The sequence below is a fragment of the Lygodium microphyllum genome, chromosome 5 (assembly GCF_053477565.2).
Source record: "Lygodium microphyllum isolate KBCC chromosome 5, Lygodium_microphyllum_v1.1.10, whole genome shotgun sequence".
In the NCBI taxonomy this organism is placed as follows: Eukaryota; Viridiplantae; Streptophyta; class Polypodiopsida; order Schizaeales; family Lygodiaceae; genus Lygodium; species Lygodium microphyllum.
In genome coordinates this window covers 41217451-41232744 of record NC_141139.1, presented here as the reverse complement: position 1 = coordinate 41232744, position 15294 = coordinate 41217451, and the positions used below count along the sequence as shown (strand labels likewise).

At 41.8% G+C, this 15294-nt stretch overlaps 1 protein-coding gene and 2 pseudogenes across 4 annotated transcripts in view; 1 reads left to right on the top strand and 2 right to left on the bottom strand.

Annotated features, from left to right (window-relative positions):
* RLF (reduced lateral root formation) overlaps positions 1–15294 on the top strand; it is a 44963-nt gene that overhangs the window by 19216 nt on the left and 10453 nt on the right. The gene's annotated exons all lie outside the window — the stretch shown is intronic.
* Positions 6195–6776, bottom strand: LOC148035730 (uncharacterized; annotated as a pseudogene).
* On the bottom strand, positions 7009–11265 carry LOC148035729 (uncharacterized; annotated as a pseudogene).

Here is a 15294-nt window from a genome sequence, read left to right as displayed (position 1 = left end):
TGACATAGTTGACAATGCTGAGCTATAGATGACTTAATGTTTAGCTCTGAGGTGACAAAGAGGAGCTCCACGAGCAGGAGTAGAGATTTCCAAAAGGAAGCTTGTCAAGATCTTGTTTGGTTGAAGAGATCTAAGAGCTTAAAGTAGGGTAGGTGTAGGGTGGCTATGGCTGTCAAGCAGGGTAGTGAGAAGAAAGAGTAGGCAATGGGTTTCTAGACTTGTCCTGAGCTAGATTGAGCTCAAGCTTAAGCTAGATGAGAGTGAAACTGAGCTAGAGGAGGAGTGCCATGCTTGATTGGGCTTATATACCATGTGAAAATTACAGATCTAGAGCATGGTAGGAGCTATGGAGGATGGAAGATGAAGACAAGACTCATGTTGATATAGACAAAGAGAGAGCAACTGTTACACAAGTAAAGCAAATAAGCACCTCGGATGTACGGGCACCACCTCGTTCATCTGGAATAAGGTGCATGTCACTCCGTCCCTGAATAGAGATAGAAGAACTATCACCAATGAGAATTTGGCCTTGCGAAGATCGCAAATGATCAACACGTGTATTGCTGAAGGAGTCATGTGCTGTGAGGCACCATTGTCAATAATCCACTCCTAAGTGTAGGGGGTTGTCAACACAGCATCAGAGGCCTTTAGGGTCTATGCCTCAACCACTTCCAAGTGGAGGAAAGTAGTTGATGAGGGAGCAGCCACCACTTTGAAATCCTTTAAAGATTTCTCCTCCTCCTCCTTGTTGGGGCAATCCTTTTTCTAGTGATCATCTTGCCACAACTTTTCCTTGTCCTCCTTCTAGTCCTTCTCCTTCTTTTGAGAGGATTGACCAACCAAAGCCTTAGATTTAGAAGCATTGGTCCCTTTCAACTACTCCTCTTGGTCCAAGACCATAGGAACCAACTCCTTGCACTGAAGAGTCTTAGATCGCCATGAGGTAATCAAGGTGGAATAAAAACCTCTCAAATGGAGCGGTAACAGTGAAAGAAGAGTTATCGCCATGTCTTTAGAAGTGATCTCCTTCCTTGCATTTTGTTGTACTTGCATTTGAAGCTACCACAGCTTGTTAATATGCTCCCTCATAGAAGATGACTTGTTGACACTCATGGTCCTCATCTACACTTCCAAAGAAACTCGTCTCATAGCGGTCATGCGATTATACATCTGATCAAGCTTCAACCATATCTCCGAGGCCATTGTCAAATGCTCGATATAAGAGATAACAACTGTAGTGCATGAGAGAAATAAAAACGAGCGGATGCAAGCATTGAGTTTGTCCCAATGTGCCTAAGCCTTTGCTAGCTCCAACTTATCACTTGAAGAGAGTCTGGACTAGTCTCACGAAGAAGGACGATGAATAGCCTCTGTAACAAGCTTCGCCAAATCATGGTCTCTTTCTCCAAAAACAAGAACCATTTAAATCAACAAAGATTTTAGCTTTATTTTGATCTTCAGCTTGTAGCCTTTATTTCAAGCAATTCTTGGACTCCAAAACGGCAAGCATCATAACCCGCAAGATGCAGTAGTTCTTGCCATTGAGCTTTTGATTTGATGGAAGAGCCGCATGCACAAAACACTAAAAGCAGCCCCCTCTGACTGTGAGAATGCAGCTTGCTAGGGCTATTTGCCACTCGCCCCACTCCTTCACTTGCCGAAGGCTATGAAAAGGTAAAAATCTACACTTGAAGGCCCAAAATGCAGCCATCTTCCTTCTCTAACAGCAACAATCAAAAGCATCAATTCTTTCTCTCTCATGTAACATAATTAAAAATAAAATTTTTCTTAAAAATAGGTAGACCGTATTTTTAATTAAATATTGTTTTAAAGTTGCAAAATAGAAAACATAACGACGATGAATAGGAGTGCGTGAAAAGACTTGGAACACTGGATTCAAATTTAAAATCTTTAGCCTTTTACAATTTGCAGGTTTTTGAAAGAGTTTACAAGTTTTTTAGTCATAGTATAGCTAAAACAAGCCTAAATTTTCTTAGAATTGAAATTGTTTTTCTTAAGTTTAATAAATCACTTGACATTACACCTTGGTTTTTTGTAATCACTACTTGAAGTTGGAACTTCTCATTCAAGAAGCATCCCAAGATGATAAGTATATTTTTAATTGATTGCAAAATTTTAGAAACATCGTCTTTCATACTAAATCTCAAATTACACTTTAATGTTTCTTTATTTGTGTTTGTGTGTGTGCTCATGTATGTAAACACACGCATGTGTGTGTGTTATGTCTCAACAAGAGGTTTTCAACAAACAATAGAAATGCATCCAATTCTACCTCTCTAAACTTTCATGTAAAATTCTAAGTGAGAGATCAAAGCAAAATCTCAAATTACACTTTAATGTTTCTTTATTTGTGTTTGTGTGCGCGTGTATGCATGCATGCATGCATGCATGTGTGTGTGTGTGTGTGTGTGTGTGTGTGTGTGTGTGTGTGTGTCACGCCCATGCTCACCTCAGCATTGTTCTGATGCGCAACCCTCCTGCTCGTCTTTGAACGCTGAAAATGCGGCCTTGTGTCACACTGAAATCTCCTCTTCAGGTAGGTCCACCCCTTGTCAGTCCTTCCATGTTGTGATACCATGTCAAAGTGAAGTAGTGCAGAATGATATGACCAAGACAAAGAATGAAGAGAGAGAGAGAGACAGTGGAACGTAGAATATCTGCAGTGAAGAATGTTGTATAAGGATGCAGATATGAACACGGGTGTAGAGAGTATGTTTGTGTATGTTTCCACCTCGAAGATCTCACACTTCGTGAACTCTGAGGGCCATCTTCACGATCAACAGCTTGGAAACCTGAGATCAGGACTGAGGAAGTGTTGTGGAGACTGGGGCCAATAAATAGCTAACAAAAAATGCAAGAAATAATGCAGGTTGGTGTATTAAATGCAACCGATTGTACAACTGTTGTCCGACTTGCAGAAAGCTGATTGACCTGTCCAGTTGTGCCACGTGGCACCTGCTTTGCCTGCCACATGCTGATGTCAGTTGTACAGATTGCCTACCACGTGGGCTGATTGGTACGACTGCAAGAAACTGTTTAGTTGTGGAACTACCTGTCCAGGGAATGCCGATCTCTAACAAGTCACATTGTTTTTTCTCTCTCGTGTTCTCTTAGTCTTCTCCTCTGTATGTTCACTTTCCTCTTTTCGTTGTGCACTCTCACAATAGATGCATATACTCTAGTTGTGTGGGGAGCAAAGGTCAAAGTCCATAGTCTTTGGTGGTATGGAGTGTTTTTGTCGCAGTAGGAGCATCCAGTGGACTTTCCATTCGTCGGGGAAGAAGCCATGGTATTGATGTGTCAGCCTAGAGAAGGGAGGATGGGAGGGAGAAGAGAAGGGTATCTGTCAATTATGTTGTAGAAATAAGGGGTAAATTAGAAGATGATGTTGAACCTGCAACCTATCTTTGCCTTCTCCAGTGCCGAGAATCTTTGTGGCCCTCTGAGCGCCTCTGGCTTTGATACCATGTCAAGAAGTGATTGTTGTGAAAGCAAACCAGAGAGGTAGTAGGGTTTGTGGGAAGAAACACAGAGTGTGTATGGCAAACAATGAGAGAGAAAAGAAACTTAGAAAACACAGAAGAAGAAGACGATGAAGCACTGAATCATGCTAAGTGAATAAAGCTAATATAGTGGAGTCAAAGCTCTGAAGATGACTACATCGTCCTATTTGATTAGTAGCACCACCTAAGGGAAGTTTGCACTGTAGAGGGAGCAAAACGTAGTCCTTTGGAGCAATGGCCTATTGATGTAATCTAAAGATGGATAAATTTGCTAACGGAGTGAAACACAATTTTTTGATGCCATTGGAGTCCAGGAAGTAGATCACCAACTACAAACGTGTACTCTGGAAGATGAGGATCAATAGAATGGTGTCCGAGCGTTTGGGGTCAAAAGTCTACTGCGGGGGTAAGAGACAGCAGGGTGAAGGGAGATTCAAGGAGAGGAGTAGACGGAAGAGAAGGGGTTGAAAGAAATAGAAGATGTAGAAGAATACTCACAGAGGTGAAGGTGTCAATTTATTTCTGCATTATGAGAAGATAAATCTCTTGTAGATAAAAACGTGCATAAAACAATACCTTCCTCTATGTTGCTCAGACTGCCAATCTGATGCTTCCATTGGCTCCGAAAGGGGGGTAAAATACTAGGATGCCTGGCCAAAATTTTGCCAGATTACTACTTCTTCATCTCCTAGTTCGGAGTGTTGTTCATAGTCTGAAAACTATGATCGCGCGTTATGCGATTTTGCCAATCCTTCTTTTTTACATAAAATCCTCCCAAAAATGACTGAAAGCTACATGCTTTCTTTTACATGTCATCCTATTCTAGAAGTTGCCTATAATTTTTGGATTTTTACAAGAGATAATATCTAAAATATCCAAAATTGGCTAAACTTGTCCAAAAATCTAGTATTTTTGAACCATCCACACTACGGACACTAACATTAATGACTAAAATGGCATTGGCTCTCTAAATCAATAAGAAAGCTTCTGGAGCAAATAGACACCAAAAATGTCCAAAAACCCAAACCTGCAAAAATATACAGCAGGCTGTAATTTCCTGTTTTGGGCCCTGTTTTACCTACCAATCACTTGTGTGTGTAGCCAGTGGGCTCCCGCACCTTATGGGGCACTTGTCCTTTGAATCCTGCAAGATTTCACGCGAGAAATCTCAGGAAAACAGCGTTTTCCACACAAGTATCTGGTTGGGAATGCAATTAGCAAACCTTGTACTTGTTCAAGAGGCTCTTGCCTCGGCAATTATGCATAAACCCACAACACTGTACATGATCCATCTGATCAGCCCACAACACTGTACATAATCCATCTGCTCAGATAAGGAGAGAGTGACCTAGGAGGAGCAAGCTCAACCTCTGTACATGAGTCAGAGATGAAGAAGTACCCTCCATAGCTGATGTATTTGCAGCAATTTGCCCTCAGCCCCCATGAGTTCCATGCTCCCATCTGCCCCTCATGCATTGAAACTCGTTTTTGTGCTGCCCTCTCTCTCTCTTTTGGGAATTTATGCCCAAATTGTGACACATGGCATATATGTAACAATTTTCCTGTTTAAACCTTTCGGTCTAAAATTCTCCATGATCGGTGCAAAATTTGACCTCGGCACAGACCAGAGAATTAATCCTCGCGCAAAAACGAAGATAGTGATGCGAACAGATTCTGGGGTCCAAAAATAGTAACTCCCTAAATTTTAGGAGCTGCTTCCATTGTATCCCCACTAGTCTTCTGACCATCTTTGCGGACTATGGGTACATCCAAATTTGCAATGTAGCTCAAGTAAAAGTGAATTTCCAGTGATGACCCCACATGGACTAATCTCTTGCAAATTTGTCCATCTTCACTTTGAACTAGTCTCTTTTAGGCTAGCTCTTCAACACACTTGTCCATATACACTTTCACAAGTCTCTTTTAGGCTTGTCAATCTACAGTGCCATCAGTCTCTTCGAGACTTATACTGGAGCTTAACTGTCCAGTCTTGACTCACTGGACATTCCTGTCCGTTTCACATATTGGCTATGCAACTCAGGTGTTTAGATTTCAAGAGGGATCCTTCCAAAAAGAAAAACCAAATAAAGTAGTAATAAAGAAATCAGCAAAAAGGTAATAGTTATCATAGTCTTGTGACATATCTCCCTCTCGAAATCGCAAACGTCCTCGTTTGCATGAATGTCATACATGCTTCTAGCTAACCCAATGAACTTATACTTGGCAGCACATGTACAACACATACATGCTATCAGTCAACATTGTGTACTGAACACACTGTTAACACATGTATGTTCTAACTGTGAAACATGGCAGACTATCATCATGTGACTCCACATCACTGTTTCTAGATATAGTGGCCGGTACACCACAATGATATCCCCATAGTGGCAGATTTTCATTTGATGACTCCACATCACCCTGACTAGAGATCTAGTGGCCGGTACATCAAAATGATATCCCCACTAAGTCAATTCACAGAATACATGCTTGATCGAGTAACCATTGTTACAACATGTATTCATTTCAATAGAAGTAAAAACTGTATTCTTGCAAGCAATACTTACTTCTTTAGCACTGAGAAAACCATATGGACACAATAAGTGGTAACCTGTACAAAATCTGTTTCTGTACATAATTTCTCTCTTGAGCAATTGTCACTTTGACAATCTATTTCAGCTTAGAGATACAAGGGGTCAAGGTAGGTTGCAAGCGAAATGCTTCAAGGTAAAGTTCCAACACATTAGGTGACTCTGCAAGTTCACCTTCGTCCATCTACTTAGCAACTATAGTTGGATAGTTCTTGAACTTAATCACATACCTTCTAGCAACCTTGCCTTTCACTTTCCTTTCCTTGTGTGCCAGTACCTGTTTTGGAACAAGAATTTCATCAAGTTCCTCAACTTCGGGCTGTTCCTCAGTTGGCATATCTTTTGGCACATCACCCACATAGGGTCTAAGAAGAGTTACATGGAAAGCATTATGAATCTTCCAATTGTCAGGCAATTTCAGCCTATAGCTAACATCACTAATCTTCTCTATTACTTGAAAAGGCCCATAGTATCGCATACTAAGCTTAGTGAGAAGACTTTCCTTGCCTTTCCGCTTCTTTAAGCATGCCTTTTCAAACCGCAACAGTACCCAATCACCAAGTGAAAATAACAATTCACGACGGTGATGATCAACAGCTTTCTTTTGCTTTGCCCGAGTCCTTTCAAGGGCATGCCTAACTTTCTGATACATTTCATCCATACTCTGCACATACTGATATGCCTGAAAGATCTTATCCTTTTTATGCAAAATGGGAGGAACCTTTTTACCACCTTCAACAATTTCAAAAGGGGCTTTTCCTGTTGATGAATGCACAGTATTATTGTATGCATACTCAACCAAAGGCAAATACTGCTCCCACTTTGACTTGTGCTCTGACACATAGCACTTAAGCAGATCCAAGACAGAAAAATTTGCCTCTTCTGACTGTCCATCAGTCTGTGGATGAAATGACGATGAGAACTTAAGCGTTGTGCCCATGTTCTCAAATATGTCTCTCCAGAATAGACTTGTCATCCGTGGATCACGGTCACTGACAATAGACTGTGGCATACCATGATCCTTGAAGACATTGCACATAAACAAACGTGTCATTTGATCTGGTTTTATCTTCTTCCTGACAGGAATGAAATGAGCCTGTTTGCTAAATCTGCAAATAATAGTCCATATCCCATCATGTCCTGTCTGTGTCCTTGGAAGATCAAAGATAAAATCCATAGCTATGCTTTCCCATGGTTTATCTGGAATAGGCAATGATTGTAAAAGCCCTGGTGCTTTTTACCTGTCAAACATGACCTTCTGGCAAATCACACATTGCCGCATAAAAGCATCCACGTCTCTTCTCAAAGTAGCATCAACATGAAACCATCCTTGAGAAGATAATGCTCATGATGTTGTCCATTGACAAGCTGATCAAAGATCCTTGCAAAATCTTCATCATCCGCATACTGTTCCTTCATATCATCAAGCTCATGATGATAAGGAATTGACACAGCTGAAATTTGTGGCTTCCTTGACAAAGCATCAACCACAACATTCTTTTTGCCTTTCACATGCACAATCTGAAAATGGAACATTGACAAAAAGTTTGCCCAACGCATATGCTTTTCTGACAGCTTAGTCTGAGTTAAGAAATAACGCAATGTTTGATGATCTGTCTGGACAACAAAATCTGGCCCAAGTAGGCAGTGTTTCCAACAAGAAAGCGCATGAATCACAGCCAGCAATTCTTTCTCATAGACCTGCTCTGGCCCTCGCAAGATTCTGCTTTCATAAGCCACTACCCGGCCATCTTGCATTAGCACTGCACCAATGCTATTGCCACAGGCATCGCACTGGACAACAAATGACTTCCTAAGATCTGGCAGAATGATCACTGGACTAGAAGTCATATTTTCTTTAAGAAGATTAAAAGCTGAAATCTCTTTCTGTGTCCACTGGAAAGAGACTCCTTTCTTCTGTAAAGCATGTAAAGGTGAAGAAATCTCTGCAAAATTGCGAATGAACCTCCTGTAGTAAGAACACAAACCCAAGAAGCTTCTAACATCATGGACAGTCTTCAAATTTGGCCATGTTCTAATTGCTTCAACCTTAGCAGGATCCATTCAGACACCATCCTTTGACACTATGTGCCCCAGGAACTGGATTTCTTCCAAGAAGAACTTACTCTTCTTGCCATTGATAAGCAACCTATTACTGTGAAGCTCATCAAAGACTGCTTTCAAGTGTTCTCTATGGTCCTGTTCATTCTTTGAAAAGACAATCATGTCATCAAAGAATGTGCCAACAAACTGCCTGTATGGACGAAAAATCCTGTCCATCATTCAATTAAACGTAGCAGGAGCATTAGTAAGTCCAAATGGCATTACTAAGAACTCATAGAGACCAAACGTGGTCCTAAATGCAGTCTTATGCACATCCTCTCGCTTAATCCTGATCTGATGGTATCCACTCTTCAAATCTATCCTGCTGAAAATTGACGCTCCTTCCAAACGGTCAAGGATGTCGTCAATTCTTGGAATGGGGAACTTGTTCTTGATGGTACTCTTGTTCAACGCATGATAATCTATGCACATGCGCCAAGAGCCATCTTTCTTCTGCACTAAGAGCACTGGTGAGCAAAAGGGAGATGAACTTAGCTGAATCAACCCTTTTTCTAACAGCTCATTCACCTGGCTCAATATCTCTTTCTGTTGGGCTGCACTAACTCTATACGGAGGTCTATTTGGTGGGCTACTGCCTGGCACCAAATCTATCACATGATCCTCAGACCTCTCTGGTGGCAACTGTGATGGTAATGAGTTAGAAAAACAATCACTGAACTGAGACAAGAAAGCAGACTTGTCTCTATCTAACATAGAGAAATTTGACTCATCATTATCCTTGACATCACGTGCAAAAATCAAGTACGCAGAAAGATGATTCTTTATTACAAATGTAATGGCAGAAGCCGATACAACAGGTACAGACTCTCCTTTAAGCTTCACATCAAGCACATGAGTCTTTCCCCTATGTTCCAAAGTCATTGTCTTGTTAAAGGCATCCAACACACCATGCTTTCTGAACATCCATGGTATTCCCAACAAGACATCACAGCCTTCAAGTGGCATGATATAAAATTCTTCTGCATCAACATAAGACTGTATATGAAGACGCAGCTTTCCAAGAATGGGTGTCACAGACTCTGAGTGGCCAAGACATGCCAACCCTGCCTCTGCTGTGTAGCCCATCTCATCTGCTCTGATGCCCAAAGTAGAAGCCAACTCTAGTGAGATAAAGTTTGCCTTAGCTCCAGGATCAAAGAAAATAAGTACATGTTGATCCCTAACTTTACCCCAAGCTCTGCAAAGCTCATTAGCATCCGAGTGTGGCTTGTCTCCCACCATATCTGGCACTAAACCTGTTGAAGGTTTGGGCTTCTTTCCTTTCCTGTCCTCTTTATCATCATCAGCTGGTCTCTTATTCTTGTCCGGACAATTAGACGCAATATGACCAATCTGCTCACAGATAAAGCACTTCCTCTCAGCCATTAAAGCCTTTTTCTCTTCGAGAGACTTGCGCACAAAAGGCTTCTTCTGGTCCTTTGACTGCTGTCCAAAGAACTTGGCTGGCTTCTTCTTGAACTGCCAAGGTTTACCTGTCCTTTGAGAAATCTGAGAAACCTGTTTACCAAATGGCTTCTCAGCTGAAAATTTCTCAGATTTGTCCTGTTTAATGCTGCCCCCAAAACCACTTGACTGTCCCAACAATAATGCATTTCCTGTGCTGGCATTCTCAATTAACTGAGTCAAAGTGGTGACCTTTTGTCTTTGTACAATAATTCCGGAGTTTCTTGGGCAGCCCACAGCAGTATTTCTCTATCTGCTCGGTCAATGGCACAACCCTGTAAGAAGTGACTGGAAGCAAAGCCTCCCTAAACTTCTGGTTATAATCTTCTAGATCCTTGCATTTAGATGCATCCAAATTGTGCCAAGCTGACATAACATCGATCTCAAATTCATTGGTCAACCAAGCAGAAGCAAATACTTGCTTAAAGTAAGTCCAAGTGGCAGGAGCCTGTCCTTGCATCAACAATGTGCTCCACCATTGACTAGCATTGTCCTTAAGAAAGGTGGCAGCTTTCCGGACCTTAGAAGGCTCTGTAAAGTTCCCTCTTGCAAATGCGGCATCAAACTGCTGTAAGAAAGAGAGAGCCTTAGTCCTATCTTCAAATCCTCGAAAGATGTCAAACTGTACGGCTGCACCACCTTCCTTGTATGGCTTTGGCTTCTCATGAGCCATCAAAGGGTCCATAGGATATGCCTGTAACATAGGAACACTAACAGGTGGCATGGAAGTTGCCGGACCACTGACTATAGGGCTTGTAGACACAATACTTGCTTGCTGATTTTGATAACCAGCCATACCAAAAGTGCCCTGTGGCATGCCAAAACTGCCCTGAACTCCCTGAAATCTAGGCTGCATGCCTATATTGCCATACATGGGGTTTGGCATAAAACCCTGTGTACCCCCAAGCAATGTTCCTGGTACATAAATTTGGTTTCCAGGTGCATAACCAGCCATACTTTGAAACACATATCCACCTCCAAAGTACCTAGGATGTACAGAGGTCGGTGGGAAGACCTGTGGTAAAGCCTGAAAACTGCTTCCCTGTCCATTTAAGCCAACATTTGGCTGCTGTAAAGTGGCGAGCTGAACTGGCAATGCTTGTGTAACTAGCGTTTCCGCCACATGTTCCTGGACAGTCAGAACCAATCTTGGAGTCTCCATTGACTCCGCAAGCTGCCTTGGTGTTTCCACTGAATCTGCAGCATGCTTACCCTTATCCTTGACCTCTACTGGATCCGAAATCTTTGCAGATTGCCCAACTTGCTGTAAAGGAAGAGAGGGTTGTAAAAATGCCAAAAACCTTGGATTCTGCATTACTTGAGTAAACATACTCACAGTAGCAACTAACTGAGTCTTGAAAATGTCTTCATCCATAGAAGAAGCCGTAAGAACTTGTGGCTCAACCATAACAGGAGGAGTAACAAACTCTGGAGGTCTAGAAGACTCTCCCACCTCATGAACAACAGGGATCTCCTGTGATGAAGACGCTTCCTCTCTGGTGTCTTCCTTTCTATCAGCCATAATGCACAATTCTGTGTCTACACCCAAACAGACCCTGGCTCACTCTTTAGGGAAAAAGTGATTCATGTCCCGGCAACGGAACCATGTAACCGGGCTGTTCACTGGAAAGGGCGGTAGTGTACAACCAAAATATATAAATGGTTTCTCCCAATTCACAGTCGCCCACTTTACTTGAACTTAAAGACACAGAATCAAGAAGAAATACAGGAAGCTAGAATGCTCCTGTTGCGACACAGACACCCTGTTGGCCCCTAAGTCAGGCGCCCCTTGCGGTATTTCTTTATTCATTAACAAAGGGATAATCCCACAATAACCTGCCTACAAGCTGTCCCTGTACAAAGTGGAGAAGGAAACACAGTTCCAACCCGATTTCGACACCTTAATGGCAGTACAACTTGACCTGGTCATTATCCCTACTCAATAGGTGCCTCCATACACCTAAACACACTCAATGAAGTGCCTGGTAAGAAATTCAGCACGTTGCATTTTCTGGTTTTTGTCTTTAAATTGCTCCAAAATACATGTACAGTGTCCCTGGAGCTTCCTTGAAGCTTCTGGAGCAAATAGACACCAAAAATGTCCAAAAGCCCAAACCTGCAAAAATATACAGCAGGCTGTAATTTCCTGTTTTGGGCCCTGTTTTACTTGCCAATCACTTGTGTGCGTAGCCAGCGGGCTCCCACACCTTATGGGCCACTTGCCCTTTGAATCCTGCAAGATTTCACGCGAGAAATCTCAGGAAAACAGCGTTTTCCACACAAGTATCTGCTTGGGAATGCAATTAGCAAACCCTGTACATGTTCAAGAGGCTCTTGCCTCGGCAATTATGCATAAACCCACAACATTGTACATGATCCATCTGATCAGCCCACAACACTGTACATAATCCATCTGCTTAGATAAGGAGAGAGTGACCTAGGAGGAGCAAGCTCAACCTCTGTACATGAGTCAGAGATGAAGAAGTACTCCCCATAGCTGATGTATTTGCAGCAATTTGCCCTCAGCCCCCCATGAGTTCCATGCTCCCATCTGCCCCTCATGCATTGAAACTCGTTTTTGTGCTGCCCTCTCTCTCTCTTTTGGGAATTTATGCCCAAATTATGACACATGGCATACATGTAACAATTTTCATGTTTAAACCTTTTGGTCTAAAATTCTCCATGATCGGTGCAAAATTTGACCTCGCCACAGACCAGAGAATTAATCCTCCTGCAAAACGAAGATAGTGACGCGGACAGATTCTAGGGTCCAAAAATAGTAACTCCCTAAATTTTAGGAGCTGCTTTCATTGCATCCCCACTAGTCTTCTGACCATCTTTGCAGACTATGGCTATATCCAAATTTGCAATGTAGCTCAAGTGAAAGTGAATTTCCAGTGATGACCCCACATGGACTAATCTCTTGCAAATTTGTCCATCTTCACTTTGAACTAGTCTCTTTTAGGCTAGTTTTTCAACACACTTGTATATGTAGTTTTTCAACACACTTGTCCATATACACTTTCACAAGTCTCTTCTAGGCTTGTCAATCTACAGTGCCATCAGTCTCTTCCAGACTTATACTGGAGCTTAACTGTCCAGTCTTGACTCACTGGACATTCCTGTCCGTTTCACATACTGGCCATGCAACTCAGGCGTTTAGATTTCAAGAGGGATCCTTCCAAAAAGGAAAACCAAATAAAGTAGTAATAAAGAAATCAGCAAAAAGGTAATAGTTGTCACAGTCTTGTGACAGTGTCAGCTTGTGAAACACAAACTTGAGAGATTGATGCTAGGCAGAGAGAACTATAACCAGGAAGAGAGAGGTGATTTGGTAGCAAAACGCAGGTGTCTGCTGATGCCAAATGGAGATGATGGTCACTAGGTGGAGAAGAGAATCTGCAGCCCAAAAACGCAGGTACAAATTGACGCCAAATGGTGGAGATGGTTGTTAGATGGGGGAAGAGAATTTGCAATTCAAAGTGTAGCTTGGAAGGTGAAGGAGATAGGCTGCCCGATGGAGTAGTGGAAAGGAAGAGAGTGGTAGGACGTTGGAAGGAATGAATGGGGATGGGTGCATGAATGGGTGGAGTCAATGTTGTATATATAGGCATAGATTTTCTAGAGTGTTGCCTACTGAAGTCTCTTTGGTGGTGCCTTGACTCTCTTCAAAGGCACCCAGAAAGCCTTTTTGGAGCTACAAATGGAAACCGAAAATAGGAATGAAGGAGGGAGATAGTACTAAAGGATATGGTTTCTCAACAGAATGTTTGTGCAATTTGCAAATGATCCTCAGTTTATGTGCTCTTTGAATCCCCAAAGGAGGGCAACCAAAAGCAAGAGGAGAAAATCTTCTTCAAAAGCTTTGGGACAACAAGATATACAAAAGAAAGAGCCAATGGAGTAGCGTGATGCTCCAAATGTGGGTAATTAGCATGAACAAATGATGCTAGTGGGACAATTGATGCATATGTAAGGCCAACTTGAAAGTGCCAATCAAATGCTTTTTGGATAGTAAGGCATGCATGCTAATGTGGATCACCCGGGATTTTCCAAGCAATGGTTGATAATGCTTTAGCCATGGGATGCAAGGCCCAATATATTTGGGTATGGAAAGTGGAATGCAAAACCCCATATATAGCTATGCTGGCATGATGTTGGGGCACAAAGTGGTTGCGGCCAATGTACCTTTTTTGGAAGCAATGTGAAAGTTCCAAGGATCTATATATTCTAGAGAAACAAAGGTCTAGAACCTAATGGAGGTTTCGAGGCAAGTGAAGTTAGAGATAAAGTTTCCATGTGCTTCTTGGTGAAGTTTCAATATTGTTTCACCTATGGAAGGATGCAAATGAATGGAGGAGGGTGACCTGGCAAATCATCATGAATGGTGCACTTTACCTTGATGTCTTTCCATTAGAGGATCGGACTCTTTCTAGCTCAGCAGAGCGTAGATGGGCTAGAGTATTGTTTAATGCTCAAGCGGGAGGTTGCATCTCCACTCCCTTGGTGAAGGGACAACTCAATTGTGTAGTGGATCTCGGATGTACTTGGTTTGCATCTATATGTTGATAGTATTTCTACCATTGGGATCACTATTTAGTGTACCAGTCACTGTGAGTTGGTATGTAGATGTGTACGGTTTGCACCTAGGCTTTGAAACTATACATTTGCTTGGCCACTTGTATGTATGGAATACATGGAATATACATTTGAATGTGATGTACAGTTGAAGGCATGTATGAAACACATGAATGGTATGCAATGTACATTTGCAGGTGATACAAGAGAAGCACTTTTGCATGCCATATGTTTGGTTTGTAGTTGATGTATGCGTTACATGAGTATCATGTGGTACATCATTGTGACATGGCATTGGTTATGCTTAGTTTATGTATTACTTTGCCTTGGTGGTCAGAATAGGATTGGGTTTTGGCATGTGGATACACCCCTTATGGTTTTGATAGTAGTGATGATTCATGCGCGTGAATCGTAATTAGTGAATGCATCCCTTATGGTTCTGATAGTAGTTATGGTTCATGTGTGTGAATCGTGATCAGTGATTGAAATTTCATACATATAGTGTCATGGGGACGTGAAATTTTAAGATGCTTTAATCTTGGGATAACATTTGATTAAGTTATTAATCAAATGTGCAAGGTTGTTTAGCATTACATTAGCATATGTAATGCACATGGCAGTTTCATGGTAATAGGCCAAGGATCCCTAGGATGTAGTGTGTGCCAAAGGCAAAAGTTATAATAAGTTATGTGAATTTTATGCTGTTTTGTAATTAGTGCTAAATCAAGTTATTTACCACCCTATCCATGGAGGAAGGTTGGCTTCATAGAGGGCTTGAGCGTGGTTAAGCAATAAGTGCACATGTTGTTTGACTATGATGCTAACATGTATTTGCAGTAGTGGATGTTGTGGCAGAGTGTAATGGAGTGTGGCACAAGAATGAGTAGGAACAGAGCTGAGAGAGTCAGAGTGAGGGAATCCAAGATGAGTGTACCAGTGTGTTATGGTACACAAAGAAAAAAAATGTACTTATATGTTAGGGTACAAATAAGGGTGTGTTCACACCTGTAAGTTTATACAAGGCACTTGAAGGG